Source organism: Pseudopodoces humilis, chromosome 2 (genome assembly GCF_049639895.1).
Source record: "Pseudopodoces humilis isolate 2021_Gansu_Grassland_sample_001 chromosome 2, ASM4963989v1, whole genome shotgun sequence".
In the NCBI taxonomy this organism is placed as follows: Eukaryota; Metazoa; Chordata; class Aves; order Passeriformes; family Paridae; genus Pseudopodoces; species Pseudopodoces humilis.
Genome location: NC_142201.1, coordinates 90,827,952 through 90,852,284, shown reverse-complemented (window position 1 = coordinate 90,852,284; position 24,333 = coordinate 90,827,952). Strand labels below are relative to the sequence as shown.

The window sequence follows — 24,333 nt, the reverse complement described above, 5'->3', positions numbered from 1 at the left end:
AGCACGCTCTGTGATTCTATGATTCTATATACAGGAAGCAATCCCTAGGATAATGTATGTCCCAGTGTATAGGAAGGCTTACTGGGAGGGGTGGTGGGGTATAATTTCAACTAGTAAGAAAGCTGCAACACAGCCATCACTAGAAGCACTCAAGTAAATGTTTTGCCTGTCAGGAGAATAATCCTGCCTTTTCTGCATGGACACAATCATGGGACAACAAAGGACTAACACATTAGGTGCCTGTCATTGTGCTCCAACCACAGGTCCTCTGAATGCTTCCAAGAGCACAGACAGGGTTTGCAAACCCCTCATAAGGAAACTTAAATCCTTAATGTCCATGATAAGCGAGAAGCTCCCTACACTGTGACTCGTCTCTGCCACCCAAAAGGACAGGTCTGCCAATTTTAGGCCTTAAGTGAAAAGCAGAGCACAAGCCCAACAGCGTGATGGGCACACTGATTTGTGTGCTTTGTGTGCTTTGTGCACACAAAGCAGTATATACAAAAACCATACAGGCATGGTCTGAGGCTTTTCTATGTCCAAACAACTCAGCCTAGCACCAACCAGGGCTCCCCCACCGGGGCTCCCCCCCATTTCACTGAGGACAGCTGCTCTAAGCAGAGTCTGGGGGCATTGGGTGCTGCTAATGTCCGCCAAATCCTTCCCAGACCTTGTCAAAGAGACATGAGGACTGACACCCCACTGCAGTTTGACAGCAGACAGATTTTACAGTGACAGTGTGGGGTAAAGTGTTACTGGAAAATATAACATTTGCAACATGTCTCTACTGAAAATCACAAGTGCTAGTGCTGTTTGTTTCCTCCTATACATATCTATATATATTTGTAAAGAACAAAAAAGATGTGGAAAAGGGGACAAAGCATGTATGGACTCAGGGAGTCCAGCCCTTGCTGTACAGGTTAATTTACTACTAGAGGGTCTCTGCTCCAGCATTTTTCTGTCTGTATATATGCATCCCAAAAAAAAATCATAAACCCGACCAAAAAATGTAATTAGGAGTTTGCTTGATGTTCTACCTACATTTCTTTCCTTGAGCTGTATCACATCATTCCTACTTATATACCTCCTGCTACCCTTCTGATCAGCTCCTCTACCTCAAGTTCACACCCTTGAAATTACAGGAAGACAGGTTTCCCCCCCTTAATGACCAATTTTCCATGATAAACGCGCTTAGCTGCTTTAATCTTTCTTCATACCTTGGCTCCCCTCCAGCACCCCATTGTTATCATTCTTTGAACTCCTTCTAACTTGGCTGCCTCTGTGCCAATGGGCTGTCTGGAGCTGAGCATCGAGGTGTGGGTGGGATCTGACCAAAGCTGCATGCTAATTTCACCATTAGGAAGATTAGGTATCTCTGGCAGGATGCGGGTGGTTGCTCATTCGCACATCTCATTGCTCCTGGCGGGGCTGTCCTCCACAGTGCAGTTTCCTACTCCCACTATCATTTGTTGGTTTTATTTAACCAAGGGATTAAAAGCTTCCAGGACGGTAATTACAATGATCGTTTGAGTGGCATGTCCTCTGGCATGGGAAGTGCCCGTGGGGATGGGTCAGACGGTGCTCCCACACTCACAGCCTCTGCAAGGGACCTCCACCCACGGCAAGCTGAACCCAAGTGCAAAGGCACATGGCCTGAACGCGGTGGCCACAGGCAGAAGAACCCCGGGGGGGTCTATGGAGGGATCTGGTGCCCTTTGAAACCTGGGGCCCTGCAAAGGAAGACTGCCTGAGCACAAGTCCGATAGCACTATCCACAGACACAGCCTGAATCTAGGGCAAGAAAGGCAGCTAGGGATGCTCCAAAGTGGCAACTGCAATCTTTTACTGTCAAGGAAAATGTAGCATAAAAGCCACCCACACAAGGCTGTAGAGTCACATTAGCTCCAGCATCCCAAGCCAGAATGAAAAGAGTTTCTGGTGATACATGACTACAGTATGGAACGATAACCTGTCACTGAACCACTGGTACAGAGCACAGGCTGGGAAGTGTCGTACAGGTTAGACGACAAAAGTCATCTGGACAGAAACACAGGGATGTAGTATTTTCAATTTGTTAGCTTTCTGCATATGTTCCAGGAACAAATTTCCATAAACAGAGGTAGTGAGTCTTGCCTGGTTTGCGACACAGACCTGAAAAGCCCTCCACGTAAGGAACAGGCAGTATTAATAATTTATTAGACTTCTCTTCAATACCATTCTCATAGCTGAGAACATACGTGACCCTGCAAAAGCTTCAGCATCTCTCATCTCTGTGCCTTGGGGGCTTCAGAGTAATTTCAAACTTTGAAAGTCTTCCCCTCCACTTGCTCCAGTTTCTGTTGTTCCTCGAGAGCAGTCTGAATTTCACAACATCACCTGAGCAGCAGATAAGTAAAAATTGCCTCAGCCGTAGAGGAGAAATCTAGGTTAATTATGCTGATAACTTAACCCCCGGGCTAATCTCTAGTCCATTAAGGTAAGCAGATGGTCAGCTCACTGCAGGGAAGAGGAAGGGAGGACAGAGTAGCATCTCTCATTCACAACATGCAGGATCAGACGTGTCCCCGAGAGGATGGGCATTCCCAGCCTGCTCCCTTCCCCCACAGACAGGTTTTGTTTGCGCCATAGCTGGCAGGGCGATACGGAAAGGGGAGTGCAGAACACAGGCAGGAAAACAAAAAGCCCACACAAGGTAAGAGATTTTATGATTCAAGTAAGCAGTGCACTAGCATAGATTGAAAACAGGGAGGGATAGGGAATGGCAGGCGCATATGGATGGGTCATGCAGGCTGACATACCAGAAATGGGGTGGTGAAACAAAATATCTGTAAGAAATACAGGTCAGGTGCAATGTCATTGCAAGAATGGAGGAGACATCTGCAAAAGTCTCCTGACCAAAGTAGACACTGAAAGCCCTCCCAGGAGCGCTGCTGCATGGGCTATGTCCCTCCCAAGGTGACAGGAAGGAGGACCTTGTGGTCAGTGCTATGAATAGGTGTCCCAACTTCTGTCCTCAATTCTTTCAATAATGAATGGATCAAGCAGCAGCAAGGCATTTTGTCTCAGTTTCTCCATCTCCTACAAAAAAATTCCTCCTACACCTCGCAGGGGGATTTTGTAAAGCTTAAATGCCTGTACAGTGTTTTTCATCCCTCAGATGAAAAGGAACTGTGACATCTCACATCTCTTAGCAGTCAGCCCATTTCTTCAGCAGAGAGACAGGGAGGCCAGTAGCTGCTCTGCCTGCTTAAAAGCTCCCTGGCTTCCACTGAAATTGCAGAAGAATCTTTATTTACTCTCCTCCATATAAAAAGCAAATCCCAGGAGAAGAATAGATGTTAGGTTAGTGTGCAAACAACTGCAGTGTGTAGAAGGGATTCTCCAAATCAGCAATTTTGGGGATCATTCATCAAGATAAACCCGCCCCTTTTGAACTTAATCTTCTAACCACTGTAGCAAGTGACTTCCCAAACACTGACACTCTGCAGGCCATTTGCTAGGACAACAAAGGTGTCCACAGTATGGGAACATTCAACCCTACAGAGAAACAGAAATTGGGACTTTCAGTTTCAGAAGGTGCAGTTCAAGAGTAATGGTCATGCTGCAATGTTGCATTGCAATGTTTGGGACTCCTGTGTGAACCACAGCACGACTGTCGAGTTGCTAAGCTAATGTACAACATCTACATTAGACAATTACATCTGAAGGTGATGGGACCAGCTGGTGCACATTAGAGCCGTTTTACTCATTTAGAGGACAGCTTGAGTAGCCTTCCCTTAAACATGCACTTGGTGGGCTCCAGGTGGGCTGCACTTCGGGGAAAGTGAGGGTTGTAAGCAGAAGGTGGCACCTGCAAAGCCATAGGTACATTTACCTGGAGTATTGCAGGCAGAATCACTTGAAGGAGGAACCTTGCCTTGGATTCAGACAGGACAAAGCTGCAAAGCTGTGGTTGGCATGCTGAGATGCAAGGAGCATGAGCCTATACCCAGTGCTGCACTGAAGCAATCTCATGGCTTTCAGACCAGCGCTGGCTTTCATCTGCAGGCTCAGATAGAAGGTCAAGCGAGCATACTTCTGCCTGCAGGATCTCATGTAGACATTGTCCACATCACCTCCCTGTGAGCCTGTAAATTCCCTGCTTCTCATCTTTCCTTTTCCCCATCTCTGTTCCCTTTCCATAGTGCAGATTCTTTTGGGAGGCAGGGACATATGATACTGAGTGGCAAATCAGCACTACTAACACGGGCACACACAGAGGGATGATTTGCAAAAGGAACTGCTGCTTCCCTGAGGAAAATGCACACAGCTTCACCTCTCAGCAGCACCCTCCAGGCAGTCATCCTTTCTGCACTGCACCTCATGGAGAGGTAACAAAAGTGCAGCTTCTGTCAGGAAAATAAGTGCTACTGAAGGACCCCTTCTCACTGATGAGATGTGCTGCCTCTGTGTGCACCCACACGCCCAGCTTTGCTCGCCCAGATACATTTTAATGGCTCCCTGTTCCTTCTGGTACTGCATAACCAAGCAAGCTGTTCCTCTTCTGGTTCAAATTTCAACATTAATAAAACACATTCTGAAATAATGCCTATAACCAGCAGCACCAGCCTTTTATACAGTATTGCTGGCTCATGACTGGCATGAGGAGCCAGGGTTCTCCCTGCACCCTCCACCTGAGATGGCTCACTGCCTCCTTTCCCACCATCCCAGCCTCCAGACCGAGGACCCTGGTTGTGTGCTGTGCCCCTTGGTGTGGCAGCACTTCTATAGGTAGGCAGATGTCATACCCTCAGTGTCACTGACAGGTGATTAAGCCACAGGTCCCTAAATACTCTCCCAGATACAAGTGGGAAACCTGAAAAGCTAGCACACTCACTCTGCTAAAACTGGCGTTACCAGCAGTGGGGTAAGAGCAGGAAAGATGCCTTATTGTGTTCCAGAGCCCTGCATGCATTTGTGGCACAAAGGAACTAAGCCTGCTCCAGTGTCTGGGTGACACCAGCAGCATCATGCACCAATTGCTCTGTACTGAGCCTTACCACTCATTTTGTGTCCCTGTATCATCCCTGTGGAAAGGATGCCATTGGTGCTGGAAGAAGAGGCCAAATGTTTTAAGCAGCAAGGAAACATCTGACAATGCAACAGTGATAACATGGATGCTAGAAACAGTATGTGGGAAGGAAGCATTTTGTCTCACTCCTCAAAATATTTGGGCTTGTAAAAACACACAGGAAAGATCAATTTCTCCTTTGATTCCAGGAAGCCAGGCTGATCATGAGCAAGTGCAGGACTCAGAACTTCTTCCACATGTGCACCAGCATTGAGCATGTTATTTAGCAAAGGCCAGACTAGAGCAGAATAAGCAGTTGTATTCCTCTCCCAACACTTGTCCTGCTAAGTCACGAGTGCTATCCCCTCTACCCCTGCACATGGCATGGGAAGATACCAAAACACAAAGCATAAATCCAGCTCTACCATTCCAGGATGCTCCAAGGTGGGCAGGTGTGACCCTATAGGGCCCTGAGAAGGAGGAAAGATAATACCACACTTCAGTGAGGCTCTTCTCTCCTGAATCACTTGAAGGAGGAACCCTGCTTTGGATTCAGCCCAGCACTGCATAGTGATAATTTCTAATCCAGCAGCTGAAAGATTACAGAAAGTTGAAGAAGACAGATGGTGTGGCAAAGATGGAGAGGTCTTATTGCTTGGCTACAGCCTGTACTTGCCGAGGTTAGGTGCAGGATTTCAGAAAGCTCCACCCCCTGTGTAAGCTGCCACTTGCCCAGAGCCAGCCAGCCCGAACATACCAGTTGAGTTGCTGGCTCAGTGTGGGAGCAGCAGAGGCTGCTGGCAGGAAGGATTGCAGATGGCCTGCAAGGAAGAGGGATCCCTCCTCTGCACAGCCTCACAGGGCTTTTGGTTTGGGACCAGACAGGGAATAGAGACATTTTACATCCATCCAGCGCTTTGCAGAGGCACAAGCACAACCCCCACCAATTCACACACTGCCTCCTTTCACTACAAGCAACAGTCAGCTTCATCTGCTGGAAAAAGAGGCACTCAAATTTTGTAGCCAGTCAACATCAGAGCCTGGGACAAAGCAATGGGGGCTGCCCTGGCTCCTTGCAGCTGGCTCTGCTCTCTTTCAGGAGCACTCACACTCGCTCTGCCCCTGCCCTCAGCCCAGATGGGGCACAGTGATGGCACAGAGAAAGCTCATGTGCCAGCCAGCACCAGCAGGGCTTCAGGAGAAGGATGCTTGGCTCTTTGGATTTTTGTTTTTGTGGGTTTACAGTCTGAGGACTAAGTAAAAATTAATATATGGATGGGGTTGTTTTTTTTTACACCTGCTTTTAGTTGTTTTTAAGATACATTAGAAATATTAGATCTCAGCGTTTTGATTTTTGCCAAAGGCATCTCCAGTGAGCTAGTGAAATAGTCATATCACAACCAACAGAATAGAAGCTTGAGCAAGAAAACTGAAAGAAACATTAAAAACTCACCTTCTGCTTTATGTTAATACTTAATTAAACCAGTTGCCTGACAAACACTATGCAAAATAGCTCTTGTCCTGAAAGCCAATGCAATTTTCAGACAAGGATGAAGAAACTTCATGATACACTTTTTCAGTCTTCCAGAAACATTCCAAGAAAACCTGGGAGACAGCTTCCTGATATTTCTCATGTGAGTAACAAGAAAAAAAAACAAACGTACTCCAGAAGATTTCAGGCACCCACAGATAATGGCACAGGCATCAGCAGCACTGCAGTAACCTCCACAAACCAGCAATGGATCAGTGAAACATGCAGAAGTTTGACAAAAGAGACTTTTCTGCTCCTAATGGCAGCATATATTTCTTTTTATGAGACACCTTTTAAACAAGGCAAAGCAAATAAACCTGAGTCACAGCATCCAGTTCTGCTCTTAGATCTCTGCAGGCTCCATGAACCTTGGCAAAACCTCTCCTGTTCCTACCCCCTAGTCTTCCCTCCTTCCAAAGAAGCATCTCAGGGACATTTTTGATGCCTGAAGAGGAAAATTGATTTTGACAGATCCGGGAGGAATAAGTGGCGCTCCCTGGATTTGCGCTGGCATAGCCAGGACACAAGCCCCCCTTCCTGCCCACTGGGTGAAGGTGCCACTCACATCCAGGACAAGGGTGACACAGGCTTCTTGCACAACTCCAACTGCTGCAAACTGAACATGCACCCATGCCCTTGGTTTAATAAATAAAACATTAGAAAGCCCGGACAGAGCTCCCCGTCCCACTTTCAAAAAAATCAAAATGAAACAAAACCAACAACCCAAAACTTAAAGCTCAGTGGGCCAAAGTGCCATTGCTGAATCTGAGCATGGTCTGAGGGCAGACAGTGCTTTATACCTCAGTCTTCTGCTTCAGTGGAATGTGCTGAGGGCGTTATTTACAGCAGAGGCATTGTTGTACACCAGTTACTGTTTCTTTGGGAGCTGTGGAGGCTGTGGGAATAATGAGATAATTATCCCCATTTTTCCCAGCAGTGGTGGGAATGAGACCGCCTCTGTCCCCTACTCCAGACTGCACAAGCTTGGATGGTTTTGTTCTACCAGCAGAGCCACCTTCGCGGAGGCTCCCAGGCCGTTTCAGCTGAGGCAGCACCCTGTTGCTCATGTGGGGGCACAAAGACCACAGCAGACCCTGGATATCCCCACACAGCAGAAATTCTCTGACTGGGAAATTTCAGCCCAAGGAGAGCCCAGCATGTCCCCACTCCCCTCAAAACGCACGCTGTGCCCTACTTGGGTGAGGATAGTCGGGAAATGCAGACAGCAGATGGGAGGGAATTAAACTCAGATTGAGGAGAGACTCAGGCCCCCCAGAATTGAGACTTATTCCTGGCAACACACAGCTGAAAAGCACTTAGATATCAGCAGTCCTTGTTAATTCACCAGAGGGTATTATCCAAGCTTGTTACAAGATTGATGTTCAGTGTGTTACAATCACTTAATAGTTACCCCCAGTATTTGGCCTGAATAGGAATGCAAAATTTTGTAGCCAGAAGTAGTTTCTGTTCCTTGCTTGATCATTTTGCTGATCTCTTGGCCTGAGCATAATGGATCAGATTAGAAGGCTTGCTTTCTTTTTTTTTTCCTTTTGGCTTCTTAGTCTCCTTAAACTAGATTCACACTTCTGCAGGCCACTTGTCATCACTGCCAGGAGCATTAATTAGAGCTGATAAGAACCTGAATTACCTGCTGTGGCACAGAAATGGCATTGTGGAGGAGCAGCCTGAACCAAGAGCTCGACAGAGCAACCACTCTCCCTCACAATTCAACACATACAATGGCTCCACACACATTGAGGCAGTCTAGAGCTCACTGGGAAGCCAGAGAAAGGTTGTGCAGTCGCCAAATCTGACAGCAAAAGTACAGCTGAAAGTCCTTAATGTAAAGTTACAGGCTGCACTGCTCTGCCTGCGGGTGGACTAGATGGACCCTTCCACCCTAATTCTTTTCACCAACCGGAATTTCAGGGAAGACACAGGACTGCAGGCTTCATAGACTACAAAGCCACTGTCATTAGGTAACACCTCAATGCAATATTCCTCTTATTTCAGCTAGCATGACAGCTCACTGCTCTCCTATGGCTGAGGAGCTCAGCAGCAGCCGCAGCTACACCTCACACTCAGCAAACCTCTCAGCTGCAAGGGTGCTTGCAATGGATGGCAAATCACCATCCTTGTGGCAATCCTTTCCCCCCATCACATCTTCTGGCTTCCACCAGCCCCCAGCTCAGAGGAGCCCCTGTGGGCCTGACAGCCGCCTGGGGACAAGCACAACAGGGCCAGTCATCTCAGGGCTGCACACAACAGCTGCATTTACAGGGACTGCGCCCGCGACTTGTTGAAGCTATTTCAGCTGGAAAACAAAAACCCTTTTTCTGCTCCTCCTTGTTTTTAAGTGGGCATCAGGCACAGGAGAACGATGCTGGCTTTGCACACAGCTGTGGCACCCATGCCCTGTGCCACTGGCAGCAGGAGAGCTGCTCCCTGCGGGACCCACTGTGGCCAGCACTGAGCTCTGGAGGCAAAAGCCCCATTCACATCCTCAGCCCCCCAGAAAAGAGCAGCTCTCCTTGAAAGCTCCCACCTGCTCACCAGGGAAAGCTACCAGGCACCAAGGTTCCTCCCTTTTCTGGGGCAGCAGAGGTAGGTAAATGAGGAGGGATTCTGCAGGGCTGTGAAAAGGAAGAAGCTAAATATTTTTGGCAAATAGAGAACACAAGCTGAAAGAAAAAAAAAAAAAAGGGAAAATTGTGCAGATGATTCTCTGAAACTCATTTGAAAAGAAAAGGCAGATCTAGTAGGTCGGAATTACTTCCCCCAGTACACTCAGGTTTCTCTGTTGGTCTCTTCCAAAGTAACTGAAGAAGAAAATAAATTCAGTTCCTTATGATATCCAGGTGGTAATTAACACATGAAGGAAAGAGATGTAGATTTTATGGATCCCAGGGACAAAACACGAGTTGAAACTCATAGCTTTGTTTCTGTTCCTCTTTCAACTTCTTGTCAGCACCCAAACCCTGGGTAAAGCCCACATCCCCCCTTCCCAGCCTGCCTTTTGTCTCTTTAAACTAGGTGAGAGCCATCAGCCTTCCAGTGTGATTCCAGCAGGAAAACCCAGCCCCTGTGCCCAGGAGAGGGTTGGCTGGGATGTCTCCCCACCAACACTCTCGGCCACCCCAGCCTAGAGCTGTGCTAACCCTGCAAAGCTGGGCGGACAACCTTTTCCTGGCACAAGCCTCTCCACATATTTCATGAGGGGACTGTTGTTTTCTCGTGGGTTACTCATTTAAGAACATTCTGTTTGGAGCTCAGATAGGAAGGATCCATTTAACCAGATCTTTTATTCTCTCTCTCACCCACACGTACACGCGCGCCGCTCCCCCATGGCCAGCTGTCTGTGCGCACACACACACACCACACATGCCTTTTGGCTGCCTCCCATCACACTGGGTTTAATTAAACACCCCGGAGGCTTGTTTCTAAACACATATTATTGATAGATTTTTGGTTTGTTTTTTTTTTTTTTTAATACGCTGGACTGCTGCAATTCCGAACGAAACAAGGTGAACGACAAAATTCAGAGGGGGAAGAGGGAGAGAGGGGGAGCACTGCAGCCCTTAGATCTGAACAGCTTGAGAACACAGGCTACACTTGGAGCAGGATGCAGGAAAACTTGGTGGCAGCCCCTAAGGAAGCCGGATCCCCACCACAGACTGCGAGCACCCTGCCAGTCCTTAGATGAATTGCATCCCGGTCACTAGGAAGGAAGGACTGGAAACACCATGTAATTGCTGGCAGTCTGGCAATGGGCATTTTGATATGGAAAGGTCCCACAAAGAGAAGCTTTACCCTCCTCTTGGTGTCCTGTGCTGCTGACAGCACCCAAAGCTGTAACTACAGAGTGCCCAGGGACGGGAAAGCACATAAAGCACTCCACTGAGACCCTGCAATGTCCTGCCTTCACCATCAGGAGGAACTTTTTAGGCAAAAGTGCCCAGAAAATTGAAAAAGTAAAACGTGCCCGAAAGTACTGAGAAGGACGAAAAACCCAACCAGATTGCAACAGCTCTGCCATGCTGATCAGAGAGAGAAATGCCCTCCTGACCCTACAGATGACTAACAGACAGTCTGAAACATGAGATTAAAGCATGTGCAAGAAAGGCTAAGCTTATGACTATTGTCCAGGTAAACTGAGAAAGCCTAGAAGGAAATCCCTCCAGGGATGCCAGCACTCAGGCTGGAAAGATCCTTTCAACTCCAGTTGGTGCAGGCTTTCCTGTCCAACTGAGGCTCTGGTTTCCACGACATCTAGGGCACATGACACAGTGAGATGAATTGGGTGTATTATTTACTCCAAAAACTCGCCCAGGTTTTATGCTGGCTGCTCATCTTCACACTGGATCCAAATCCAATGCCCTTGCTGTGCCAACACTGAAACAAGAAACAGGTTTTACTTTGTGAGAAGGCAGAAAAAAGAAGCGACAATAAACCTCATGTCACTGCTGAATATCTCTGGGAGAACTCACATCATCCCTGAAAATACAGAGGAACAAGGATACTGGGATGGGGGAGAAAGGGAGAAACTGCCAGATATTTGTGTAGCAGGAAAAGCATTTCATTCCCATGCAGCAAATGCTGCTGCTGCTGCTGCTGTACAGGCCAGGAGGGCAGGTGAGGGAGATGCTGCAGCTTGGAGTGATCGAACCATCGTGCAATGAATGCTGAGTCTGAGTGCTGCAAAGAGAGGGAAACTGCCAGAAGTCTGCCCCTGCCCTGGCCATCCTGTGACTTCACAAGGGTGACTCCACATGCTCCCCCAGCCTGCCCTAGCTTGTAGCACACTTGGCCCACCTCCTGGGTTTGCTGCCAGGCTTAACTCAGCATCTGCAATAGCCCATGATGAAAAGCGCTGTCTAGAGCAGTGCAAAGCACTGCGTACACGGGTCTCTGACAACACTTGCCAACTGTTTTGCTGCATCACAGGGCAGACAAAAGCTCACCACACACAGCATTGGGAGTCAGGCTCAGCCTGGTCCAGCACCCATGACAACAAAAGCCCCACGCCTGAGTTGATGCTGGGAGTAGTGACACCACAAACTCCATTTTATGCTTTTGCTGTGAAAATGACCCTGAGTTTAGCTCTCTTGGTTAGAGCTTAATTCTAAAAAAAAAACAAATGCCAAGGTTGTGGATTCAATCCCTGTATGGGTCATTCACTTAAGATTTGGACTTGATGATCCTTACGGGTCCTTTCCAACTCAGAATATTCTGTGATTCACGTAGCAGACTGCACCTTACCCTCAGACTGCCTTCCTATTCCTCCCACTCCTCCAGAGAGCGTGCCTCTGCCATTCCAAGTTTTATTCCTTGAAATAAGGGGGATATCTTTGCTGAGCACAGGCACAAGCCAGAAGCAGCACTGGCCCACGGTATGGTCTGAGCAGCACCTGTGGGACCTGTGCCAGAGGGAGCATCTCATTTTACCCCTCAAGGGAGGGCACAGGATTTCTCACTGCCATTGGGGCTGCCCAGGGGATTAGCCCACAGTTGTTCCTTTTTGATGAGAGAGGAGGCATGTGAGCCCAGCTCAGTGTGCATGGTACTCCCTATCAATCAAAGGGATGAAAGTTGAAGTAACAAAGTCCAGAAAGTGCCTCAGCTCAGCTGAGCTATAACTGGTAACCACAAAACTCAGCAACATTCCTGCTCTGTAGTCCTGTAGAAGCTCAGAGATGTTCAGCTTTACACACCCACCCCCATCTCAAATACCCAAGGAATCCCTGAGTAGCAGCACTGAAGCTTAGATTCCTGCAGCCTTCTGGCTTGGATATTCTTATGCCTAATACTCTGTCTAAATCCACATTATAGACCTCCTTTCCCTCAGTAGGGTTTCCTTTCTTAATCTGGCTGTATGATTTGATGACTTCTGGCAAATGTAGTATTTTGGAGACTCCTGTCAGACAGAGCTAGGTATAAATGTGAAGTAGACAGTGCAACTTCACAACCTTTTCCTCAAAGTAAAACTGGGGTAAAAAAGGATCCTGTAAGTTCATTGTTTAGTTACTGCATCAATAAAAACCCCAGAGCCTCGAATTTGAGGGATCCTCAAATCTGGAAAGTTTGGGCTAAATAGCGATATCTATTTTTGGCCTAATTTGGGCAATAGATTTTTCATGACTTTGAAATACTTTACACATTTGAAGTGAATTGTATAACAGAATATTGGTGTCCTTTTCTTCATCTGACATAATTCCTCCTGCCCATTCCAGACCACATATGACCATTAGGAGCTGGGAGTGCAGGCAAAAAATGAAAGTGCTGCAGTGGCAATCCAAAATACTGTTTCTTACCAAATGAACAAGCCAAGACTGATGCCTGGGCTGTAGTAAGAAGGTCAGAGCTAAGACATCCATGCCTGATTCTACAGGGGTGGAGAGCCAGGTCACACTGTGGCACGAGGGCATCACCCCACGGCACACCAGTAAGGAAAAAGGGACAACAAGCTCCTGGAAGGGAGCTTCAGCCCAAGCACTCACACTGTCCCTTGTCCCTTCTGGAGGTCAGGTCTCACAGCACAGACACCCCAGCCTGGTTGCTGTGTAGGCACAGGAGGCGGAGGTGAAGGCAAAGAGCAGAAACTATTTCAGGTTACGTGAACCCATCTCCACCAAATAGGATTACCAGACACAATCCAATTGGCCAAGGTGGGTCACAGAGCTGAAAATAGTTTTGTACTCTTGCCCTCTTAGCTGGTAAATAGCTTTCAGCCCCCAAAAGTGCTGAGTTGTGCTACGCATTGGTGGAAACAGCTTGCACAAAAGTGAGATGGCTTGAGGATGAGGAAGGGGAAACCTGGGCACTGGGTGAAATGCTGCTGTGGCACATTAGGGTTAAAAGGACACCCTGAAAGGAGCCATGGAGGAAAAAAAAAAAAAAAAAGAAGCCAAATGACAAAAACCAAAACAAAAAACACACAACCCCAACAAATGAGTTTGAAGTTGCAAACCACTCAGTTTACTCTATGATTTCTATTTATGCACATCTCATACAAAAAACCTGAATAGTTAATGTGGGACAGGAAGCAGCATAGAACAGAATATACTGGCACACAGAGCCTGGCCCTCTTAATACAATCCCCTTCACAGACAGATCACAACTCATCTTAAAGCCTGTCTGGGAGTTTTGTTCCTGTTGTTCTGCTTGGAAGCTGCTCTCCAAACTTCCCCTACCTAACAGTATGAAAATGTGATCCAATTCCTAGACTAGATTACCACAATTGATTTATAGGAGCCTGTACTGTTGCAAACACCTTCCTTTAGCCTTCAAAACTCTTCCCTTTTCACACTGTTTACCTGCTAACATATTTACAGAGCACTCTCATACTCCCCCTACCATTTTCCTCAGGCTAAACAATCCAAGCTCTTCTAATCTCCCCTTGTAGGACAAGCTTTCCATTGCCTCATCATCCTGACAGGCTTGCTTCAGCACAAGTGCAGCTTCTGCTTAGCAGGATGATCTAAGAGCAAGTCCCTCTGCTGAAAGGAGAAGCCAAGGTTTTCAGAGGCTTCTTTGTTGTTGATGATTGGTTGTTTGTTGGTTGATTGTTTTAAACAAACTTTCTCCCTTTGTTTTGGTCACTAGATTTTTCAATGTCAACATTTTAGCCTTCTCGGATCTCAGGAAATTTGCATTCTTCAAGCTTTTTAAAAACTCCCTGCTCAGCTGTCAGGACAACCCCAGTACAGCCCATCACTTGACTGTCCCGATACCATGGCCATTGAGATTATGGGAAGGAGGGGCTGAGGCTGGAACAACTTAATTTTTGCCCTCTGGCACAGGCAATTTAAACAGGAATGGCATCCTAGCTGTCAGCACAAGGCTTACAGCAACCCTGAATAGGAGCCTTTATCCCACCAAACTCACCAGGATGGAGAGGTGAGTGGGGTTCAGCAGGGCTGTCTTCTTCCTCCTGTCCCTGCCCTGCTTACAGGGCACTACACTTACAGGATGCTCATGGCACATTGCTCACTCCCTCCTGCTCCATTTCCATTAGCATGGGATGATGCAACTAGACTTTTACTGCAATTTGCTGAGGAACACTGCTGTCCAAACTGATGAAACAGCAATTCAGCAGAGGACACAGGAGGCACTTTAGAGAAGTGGCAGGGACACCAGACAAGCTTTCACCACATTTATCAAAGTGCCTGCAGTTTCATTTCAAGGCAGCAGCAACAGTTATAAATAATGAGAAGAGCTACTCTGCATCTAGAGCATTTTAATAAATAAAAATGTAAAAAAGAAGCCTAAACAGCACAGTTAGTTCTGCTTCTGCAACCTTTCAGGTTTTCCAGCAATGTATATATCGATGATTCTCTCCTTTGTAGTCCCTGACAGCACAACCCCCCCAGATGATGGACCTTTAGCACAGACATGATCTTTTGTATGCAGAGTGCATGTTATTGCAGTTTTACTGGCAAATGCAGAGCCCTGTGTTTGTGAGTGTGCACACACATGGGGGCACTTGTATATGATTTCACTCACAGCTGCTTGCTCAGCCTTCAGGCACAGAATAAACCAGACCAGGCACTTTTCTGCACGCTCCCTTCTGATTGCTACTGAGGTTTTGAGGATGACATTTTTGGGGGATTTTCCCAAAACAAAATTTTCCTATTTTGTTATCCAATTTTGACTCTTTGTGAGGAATGACAAAGGAAAGAGCAGGAAAATACCTCCTGAAACACAGCTCAGCCAATGTCCCCCCTTCCTGCCCAGCAGTATCCCCATTGCCTTGCTCGTGAGGCAATTTCAAGGACAGATGACACAACATTTATCAGTCTTCCAGCACAGGCTCACAGGGCAACAAGAAGCCCACTCAGAGCTTCAAAGCAACCTTTCAAACCACATTTCCCCACACACAGTTAAAACACAGCCTGACCTCGTAGGGCAGCAGGAACACAACACAAGCACACGCATCAGCACACACACACTGCCCACACAACACCCGGCTCCGTGGGGAATCGCTGCCGGAGCACACACACATCTCTGGAGGTCCAGCACAGTTCTGGGGGTGCAGCCTGTGCCCTCGCTCACAGGTCGAGGTGCACCACTACAAGTGCTGTGCTTTATTCTGTCTTTGCAAGTCTCAAGGAGCTCGGTCTCGCTGCACACCCTGCAGCTCCTGCCCGTTCACACCCAGCTTGAGTGATGCCCACCGTATGGCATGGTAAGAATGCCCTCTCTGCTGATGAAATTCACAGCCTAATTAAACCCCTGCGGAAAGGAGGCATTTTCTTTGTGACTTGCTGCGAGTTGTCTGCACAGACTTGCCGAGATGCAGTAGTGGCTGCTGCCACAGCATCCTCCCTGCAAAAGAGACAGGAAGGTGCTGTGGGGAAGAAAACAGCTTCTACTGGAAAAATCGACTTTGCTGATGCATACTTAGAAGTGCCAGTCCAGTGGAGCTTCCCAGTCCCCCCTCCAGCATGGCAGGCAGAGTGAGCTGGTAGCCAGCCTGCAGTGTCTGCTGCCAGGGTCCTGGGTGTGCTGGAGAAATACACCTGCTGTGCCAGTGGGAACCACCTCTCCTTTCCTGGCTGTTCAAACATTCTTGGATCTAAAAGAAGCAGCACACTGTTATCAAAATCAAGAAACCCTAACAGGCATAAGGTGTTTTTTCTCCCCTTACCGCCTACTCTCTATGGTAGTCACTGCAAGTCATGCAATAAAGTAAAAGAGGGACAACAAACAGCTCCCAGAGGTCTGCTTCTTTATGGATGTGAAAGACAAAAAAAGCCAAAACCCCAGGCAATGGAGCAAACTGGATACCAATGTCACAAAAATAATAATTTTAAAAAATTAAAAGGGAGGAAAAGTAAATAACCTTGAGTCAAAGTACCCAAGTATCACCATGCAGCTGAAGAGTCGGCTCATCTTGGGAAGGATTTCTTTTCTTAGTGAATGTGTCCTGCTGAATTGCGCAGAGATGAGAGTGAAGAGTTGCTCCCTTCCCAGTAGAGGAAGTGTAAATTCAAAGTTCTAAGAATTCAGAATGCAGCTGTCAAGAGAAAACACTGAGCTGTTTCCAGGACATATTTATAGCTGAATTTAGAGGGGCTTATATTTAGAGAAACTGCTCGGTTTGGGTTTTCTTGGGGGGTGACTTCTGCATTTCCTTTTACTTAATTGAGAGTCACTCAAGTCACCCAGTTGATAACCCTGTGTAGATTCATTCATAAAACTAAAATGCAATAAGCTGAGCTGAACTATCAGCACAGTCTCATAGCCAAAGTCTCCAAATCTGGAAATGAAATGCTGAAGGTTCTCATAGCAACATCATCTCAGAGTTTTATGTGCTCAATACCCAGAAAAACAGTCTTCTAAAAATAAATTTAAAAAACAAAAACACAAAGAAATATTCACACTAAAATTATAGTCTGCTCCAAGTACAAAAAAGACAAGATATAATTTCCTAAATGTCACAATTTAGAAACCTATTCATCTGTGACATTTATATTACTGTAACACAAGCATCTGTATTCTTCTCTTCTCGAGTTCCCAACCGCACTGTGTAAAAAAAAAAAAAAAAAAAAAAAAGATGAAAAGAAGAAAGATCAGCTCAGTTACATATTACCTCTTACACATAACCAGAGCTGCTCACTCTGAACAAGTTCCAGAAGCTGCACCAGTGTAAACTACATAAGAGGGAGTGCAGCATTCAAAAGCTATCTGGTAAGAAGGCCCCCTCATGCAAAATTTATACACCCCAGAAATACAAAGATTTCAACAATTTGTTGGCTGTGTTAAAACTTGCCTGAAGTTTCCATATTGAAAATTGTCATAGGAGTCCAAGAATTCCAGTGGGACTCAAACTTATTTTTCTCTGGGCACTTTGCTCTTCATCATTTGGTAATATTAATATAAGGTCTGATCCTGCTGAACTCTGAGCATCCGTGGTGCTCCCTAGGGAAACCCATGGAGGCTGCCAGCTGAAGTGCTGAGCATAAGAGCACTCCAGCCCCTATAGCCTCAAACTGCACCAAGTGCTGAGCTGCCTCAGAGTGTGCTGCCCCTAACACAAATTTAGGAACACTTTTTAATCAGTTTGTTTTCTATCCCTTTTTTCTTCTTTGTGGCAAAGAGCAAGAAGTGCTCTTCTGATAAAGAAGTTGTGACTGACTTTCCACAGTCATTTCCATCCTTTTATATCACAAATAACTCCTCCCAAAAGTTCAAAATAAAGGCACCATCCTTCACACCACCACTCTGGGCACCAACACCCAGAGCCCAGGGAACAGGGAATCCTGTGTTTCCAGTGCTTCTGCTGGCAGCAGAGGAACAGTCTCTGATCTGCTCCAAGTCTCCACCACCAACCTGAATGAGCCCCACACTGCTTTCAGGATTCACAGAATCACAGAATTCAGTGCCACCCCTGCACCACCAGTCCTATTGGGCTGCCAGGATGGGATGGAAGCTGAGGGGGTGAAGGCAAGATCTCCAGACCCCTGCATATGCTCCCTCATTTGTGTGCTGCAGAAGGGTGTAGCTCACTTGAATTAAGATCTTCTTCAGAAAAAGGAAATCAAAACTGCAGGAACTCAGCACCCAAGCAACAAATGAACAGTACTCAATAGAAGAACCAAGAAAGCTAAAAAGAGGTGCAGCTACATTAAAATTTGTTTCCAGAAGTAATGATTACCTTTGCTTCTGAGCAATTTACCCATACACAAGGAAGAGGAAGGTTTCTCCTTCATGTCTACTGTGAACTAGCGATTTAACACATTGTAACCAGTTTTAGTGGGCTTTGTTTGCTGCCAGCCTTGGCAGAGGTCTGCTTGGCCTCATCACTGTCCCCACGCTCCAGCTGGCTCTTCCTACAGCAGAGAGGGAAGCCTGCTCTGTTGCTGCCCCTTCTGTGGCTGCTCCACTGAATTTAAATGTCATCAGTGTGACACTGTTTGGGGAAGAAAACAAACAAACCTGGAATCCCTTACCTCTGCCCACAGAGGAAAAAAGCCAACCAAAAACCAAAAATTGATTCACAAAAGCAGCACCCACAGTCAGCCTGGGACATAGCAGTGTCTGGAGCTTCTTCATGGCTTGCCAGTTGGGATTTCTCATGCCACCAAGGGCTCCTGGATGCTAAAAACAGCAGGAGAAGTAGGCAAGTTATTCCACACCTCTCTGGGAAGTGGAGCTTCCCCCTGGTGGAGGGTGGAGACCAATCCGTCATGACACCTGCACCACCATCATCTGGAGGAAAAACTAAAAAAAAATTAGCAGAGGGCTGTCAGCTCTCATCCACATCTGACTGTAGTAACAGGACTCTGGTGCTTCAAGCCCAACCAGTTCAGTGTGGAGAGATCCCTGACAAAGTCTCCGAGTGGTGGGATGGGACAGGAGGCTTTGCACACTCTCAGCAGTCCCAGGGCAGCTCAGATGTCGCTCCTCTGTCTTGCCTTTACCCTGACACCTTGGAGATGGGGAGGCGCACCTGCATGTCTGGAAACAAACGCCAATCCAGAGAGCTTGCTGCATGGCAGGATGTGGTTTTTAAATGGGAACTTTAGGAGCAAGGCACAGGTCGGCTTTGACCTGAGATGTCAGCACGAGCTAAGGAGACAGAAGCCCTGGCCGGGATACAGGCTCGCACCCGCTCATCCTTCAAGCCTTTGGCAAAGGAGCCTATCTCATCCTATCCCCTGCTCCCACTCTAGTCTGACTTATCCCTCCCTTTTTTACTGCCTCGGTGCCGCACGAAAACCAGCTGCAACTCAAACAGGCCTCTGCTAGACCATAAAGGCAGAAGTGGGAGCAGGCTGGGACTGCTTAGAATGAGTGGCATGCTGCCCAGGGCCGGGAGCCTGTCCCCCAGCAGCCCGGCGCCCCGGGCTTCAGCGGAGGGGCTGAAAAGCTGCATTGAGGACAGCGGGGACGTCAGGGCTGGCTGAACATCCCGTCCGGGAACAGTGGGCTCCTTGTTCGCTCTCCGGGCCGCTGGGGAAGCCTCAGCAGAAAGCCTGCTATTCAAATGGAAATCAGGGCCTTGCACCCAGCCGGGAGGAGGAGGAGGAGGATTGCTGGCTCCTCACAAACAACTAGAAGATCGCTGGGAGACTTTGTTTCGGGAAAAGGATACGGGGGCACGGGGATGCAGGAGGGGGGAGACGCTCTCCGGCACGTACATGGCACAAGAGGATGCTGGAAGGGGGAGAAAACCCTTTGCCTGTGAAGGCACAGGAGCCCCCGGTGTAACTTGCCTTGTGGGAAGCAAATGCAGGAAGGCTGGGCCTCTAACACACCCATGATCCCAAAAGCGCGTCCCAAACACAAATGAGCCACATTACACACTGAGGAATAGCAGCTCCAAGGAATAAGGCCTTGTGCCCATGATCTTGTAGCAGGTCTGGCGCAGAGACGTGCTGATAACTCAATGCAAAAATGGTTATCAAGTTCCAAAAAATGTCTTGCTTCTCTTTAAGCATTAGAACCTGTGGATCCATCCCTTCCTTTTCATTTTTTTTCCCCTGGTGGAGGAGTGGAACAAGGTGAGAGGAGGTGGGTAGTATCATCAGGAACTTGTGTTGGATTATTACATTATAGCACAACTTTCCAGTCTGCAAGGAAATGCAGCAGCTCTTCACAAAAGCCATCTGAGTGAGCAATTCAGCAATGGAGTAAATCAAAGCAAACCCTCAATAAATTAAACCAGAATTAAATTAATTAAGAGGAGACATTATGACTTCAATCACAGGAAATTCTACGAGCCAACCTGTGGCTTTATTTTCACAGCTGTGCTTGTGCTACTCTGCGGTGCTATCAGTCAAAATTCATTCTAGGTAGAATCACAGAATGGTTTGGTTTGGAATGCATATTAAACACCATCTAGTTCCAGTCCCCCTGCCAAGGGCAGGGACACATTCCACTAGACAAGGTTGCTCAAAGCCCCATCCAGCCTGGCCTCAAATATTCCCAGGGATGGGGCATCCACAGCTCTGGGCAATCTCTGTCAGTGCCTCATGCCCTCACAGTACAGAATTGCTTCCTAATATCTAATCTCAACCTACTCTCTTTCAGTTTGAAGGCATTCAAATGCTTTCAATTGAATTATAGGCATTACTGTATCACAATATACCTTTGTAAAAATCCTTCCCTGGTTCTCTTGTAGCCCCCTCCAGGTACCAGAAGGTGCTCTAAAGTCCCCCTAGAGCCTTTTCTTCTCCAGGGTTAACAACTCCAACAAGAGCCTGGGAGTTAATAGCTGTCCTACAGAGCCCAGCAAAGGAGATCATCTTCTCTCTCCTCATCCCAGTCTCCATCTTCAATCAGGCTTGACCAGGAAGGGAAATATCTCCTCTTCCAGTCTTGATGGCATCCCTTTCCCATGCATGGTTTGTTTAGCCAGGGCACTGGAAAAAGACAAACTAAAAATAACCTTTAGTTGGCATATTCCTATCTTAGTCATGAGCAAAAACAAAAAGTTGGGGTTTGGTATTGGTTTTTGTCTTCGGTGTTGTAGTATCAGAGTAATTCACTGGGACTTACTCCAAAGTTCAGTTATCACAGGATAAGATCACAGGCCACAAGAAAAAAGAAATTATACACAGAACTCTGGTTTTTAATTTGGCTCGCCAGGAACTGCCTATGTCATCCAAGGGGCAGATATTCAAAATGGAAGTGTAAAAAGAAAGGATTGAAGAAACAAATAAAACACATATGTCCTGCCCACCTTATCCATTCACTTTAGTCAGTAATTGCTCACTGTGTTTCTCATTCACTCTGTTTCTTAGCTATCTAATGGACAACAGGAACATACTTGGAAATAGAACTTTGGACAAACACAGGGAAGCCTCATTTTCCCAGAAGTCTGCCATTCTCCAACTCCACCAGTAGGTAAGAAAGTCTTTATCCAAGCCATTAAAATAAAGTAAAAAGTGCCATGGACAGAACAAAAGGCTCACTGAGGTGGGAGGAAGGTTGCTTTGGTTAAAAAGCTAAGCTTCCACACTGGGAGAGACTAATGTGTTCTGCAGAGAAATGAACACTGTCTCTCCAGCTGTGTATTCCCCAAGGAATTAAGAGCCACATATTCAATAGCTACTTACATGTAAGTAAAGCACCTGGAGGTCAGAGGACAGGAAAGGAGAGAAGGATCTCTTACTGTCATTGATTCTTGTAGGAGAAAGCAGTTCAGTTATCTCCAGGCAATGCCTGCCCATTCTAGCCCTTTTACTACCTGTGATTGCTTCACAACACACCATTTAAAAATTATTTACTCTCAATTCATGATACATTTGAAAATAATTTACTCGATTCACAATCACTTGGTGAATGATTTAAAGGAAAAAACCCTTCCCATTTAAGAGAGTTAGTCTGCCTGCACCAGCTCTCAAAGTGGTCAGTAACCTTGACCACAGGGTGCTGAGTCCTGTCACAATCTGACAGCAAGTAACCAGAAAAGCTAAATAGAAAATTTTCCTCCTTGCTCCCAGGAACACCATGCAGCAAATAGACATCTCCCAAACACTTATGCAACTGAACCTGCCTATAGGAAGACTTAGGAGCAAGCAGACAAGGACAGCCAGACACCACAGCTTCCTTGCACAGTAAAGAGTATTTACAGACCCCACTGAGCAGCAAGATCCAGTTCACTGGAGCTGACAAAGCATGGTGATCTCAGCATATGTTTCACAGGCCTTAGTGCCTTTTCTCCACAATGGAGAAGCACGAGTGGGAAGAGAGGGATAATGCCTTGCCATCACACTGCTATTAGAACTGTGTTTGATTAGCCTCACCTCTCACCTCCAATCCACCTGCTGCAGCCCCAGGTAGTGTGAGACAGGAGGAAGGTGCTTTGGGAATTTCACTTTCCCTCATGCTGTACAGGTGGCTCTCTGCCCAATCCCTGAAATACACCATCTATCTTGTCTGTGAATTATGGATTCTGAGCAAAAGTCTGCTGAGTTACTTTAGGGCCCAAGTTCAGTTAGTGTGAGTCATTTCAGTGCAAAAGGTTGGGTTAAACAGCTGCTACAAAATACACATCACATCCAGACAAGACATCGTTTTGCCCTCAACTTCCACTCTTTTGAACAAAAACAAAAGCATAGAAAATCACTATTGCCCCAAAATCATCTTTTGACCTCTGCCAAGGTAATCAGTGTCTCACACAGAAGGGACAGGAGACATTTCAGAAATGTAATATACCTGGAGGGAAAGGATGAAAGTGGCAATCTACTTCACAGAAATTTAAACTATCCCAATTTTAAAAATGCATTTCTGCTTCTTGTTACTAATGCAGCAATGATTAATCATTATTACCTTCTTATTATGTTAATTCACCTCCTGTTTAACCTCTGTGGGGCAAGCACCAGGCTTCATCAAGGTAGTTTATAAACAAACTGTCTAATCACTCAAGTATCAACACAGCTCAGGTATTCAGCCCAGATGCTGCCAGGAAAGCAACAGCAACAGATGCCATATCCACTGGCACTGCTAAAATATAGCTGATTAAGTACTAAAACAAACAAATAAATTAATCACGGACTTTTGTTTCTTCCTGTTTCTTTCGACCTTCAAGATAGACAGAAACTGACCCTATAATTATTCCTCTGGTTTACTGGCTTTACAATAAATGTGTGACTGTAGGTTATATTTGTGGTATACCTTCAATTCCCAGCTCAGAATTGCTGAGCCCCTGGGGAAGTTTTCAGGGTGCTCAGTTCTTCTAGTTTTTCAGTTCCTCTGGGATGTGACACAGCCAGGCCCAGACTCATCCTGCCACTCTCTCTCCTGAGCCTCATCAGGCCAAAGGATCCATCATAAACACTCCCAATTTCAATCCCTCTGGGTGACTGTTTTCTGTCTCCCCCAGGAGAAGCTGGGAGAGCTGGTGCAGCCTGAAGCAGAAAAGGCTTGGGGGGCAACCCATTAATGTGACTCACTCCCAGTGAGTCCTTCTCCATTCAGTCCCATATGGATCCACTTCCTCCCTTCTTCCCCCCATCCTTCAATACATTCCCATTCTCACCATGCTCCTTAGTCTGAAGGCTTCCCTGCCCTGGTCACCTTCCTGATCAGCTCCCTCTCTCCTTGAATGTGAGGAAGGTGGCTTTCTTCTCCACCCCCTCCAAGTATGACAAAGAAAGTCTCCCAAGCAGGTAAGGGACACATGGACCCATTCCCTGCTCCCGCTGACAGCTTATGGCATATGCAGGGGAGCTCTGGGTTTGTTCCAGCCACACAAAGAAGCTGCAAGGGGTAAAAACTCTGGGGCTTTTTCCTCAATGAATTTTGTGTTGTCTCTGCTGAGCACATGGATAATCATATTTGATTTTTCAGAGTCTCTTTATCTAGCCTAATTCAAGTAGATTGCCTCAAAGGTGACAAAAAGCACGCAGATCACCCTTCTGCTGCATTTCCAGGCCTTGCTGCATCACATGGTGGAAAGGCACTGTGCAAAAGAAAGCATTTCCCTTTTCCTATATGCAGGAGCCCTTTCCCACCCCCCCAACTTATTCTGAAAAATAGGAGAAAGGAGGGTAAAATTTTCCATGCAAAGTCAGTCTGAGCTAGAATCCAGGGACAGGAAAGTTCCAGACAATCTCTTTCAATCCTGGCAAGATAGTAAAGTGACTCAAAGCAAAGACGGACAACAATCACAAAAATCACATCTAATCAGGGGGCAACAACTGTAACCAGGGGGACTTTTAACAACATTTATCAAGACTGAAACTGAAGCAAGAAAAGGTGAAAAGCATAACTAAAAATAACCAGGCAACCTTAAACACAAGCC

General features: G+C 46.7%; 1 protein-coding gene and 1 long non-coding RNA gene across 6 annotated transcripts in view; both read right to left on the bottom strand.

Moving 5' to 3' along the window:
* Positions 1 to 24,333, bottom strand: part of IGSF11 (immunoglobulin superfamily member 11) — a 103,718-nt gene that overhangs the window by 60,708 nt on the left and 18,677 nt on the right. The window lies entirely within an intron of this gene.
* LOC148184914 (uncharacterized) lies at positions 14,935 to 16,701 on the bottom strand. Its single transcript, XR_015771996.1, has 3 exons — positions 16,423 to 16,701; positions 15,981 to 16,155; positions 14,935 to 15,905 (listed from the first exon to the last, which is right to left on the bottom strand). It is a non-coding gene; the product is annotated as an uncharacterized LOC148184914 (long non-coding RNA).